The following is a 1,001-nucleotide window of genomic DNA, read 5'->3' on the forward strand; positions in this document are numbered from 1 at the left end:
CCTGAGCGGAATCAAATCCACACCATTATGTTTCTGCTTTCAGCAGAATAATAATACCAGCAAAATCCAAGGAATTGACCTCGTCCTTGGAAGGAATACCTTGTCCTTGATTTATTCCGAGTCGGAACTGTCTCAGAATGAACCAGCAAACATGAAATTCCTGTCACATTCACACACACATTTAGTCTTGATGCATAATTTCTTCAGACAGTTTCTCTGTCACGTGAAGAAGTATAAATGGAGAGAGAAGTGAAGGTGATGTTTTCGCTCGATGGACTTTCTCATATGGCTGAACCTGAAGTGGGTAAAGTTCCCGGAAATGCAGTGTTGTTGGTTTCATTTTATTAATTTTGCTGCAACTTCACTCTGTTCATTCCAATGATCGGAAGTGAATTGGATTTATATGATTGGAACGTTTAATGTTGCATTCAATTTTGCTCCGAATTTATTTCAGCTTAAAGAAAATACTAATGAGAAAAACAGAAGGTTAAACTACAAAACAAGATGTCAGTTTTGATGCTCAGTTACTTTGGTAGATTTCAGTGGGTTTCAAATGAACCCAACATCATGGCGATTGTCCTCCCATCTTTAACCTATTGGATTAAAGCAGAAAATCGATCTCTAAGAGATGGATCACTTCCTATTCATTATGGAATAGCTTTCCTTGAATATATACAAAATCTGCTCTGTTCCATTTATATTGCTTCATGTGGAATATTAATATAAATCTTTCAAAACTCTGAGCTTTTTTTGCTGAATCTTATTCAGCTGCATACGTTTCCGATATTTCTTTACATCTAAAGTCGTCCAAATTAGACATTGTTTCCTCGAACATTCTACCCCTTCCACCCCACTTTTACGCTTTTACCTGACACAGGCTGTCTCTCTCCTGGTGAAACTCACTGTTTGTGTGTCTCAAAATGTGCCTTTCCAAATATTTTGGAAGTGGATTCTCTGAGTGACAGAAATGATGCTCCCATCGTTTCTGTGTCCTACATCGA

This window comes from Chiloscyllium punctatum, unplaced genomic scaffold (genome assembly GCF_047496795.1).
Source record: "Chiloscyllium punctatum isolate Juve2018m unplaced genomic scaffold, sChiPun1.3 scaffold_1317, whole genome shotgun sequence".
Taxonomy (NCBI): Eukaryota; Metazoa; Chordata; class Chondrichthyes; order Orectolobiformes; family Hemiscylliidae; genus Chiloscyllium; species Chiloscyllium punctatum.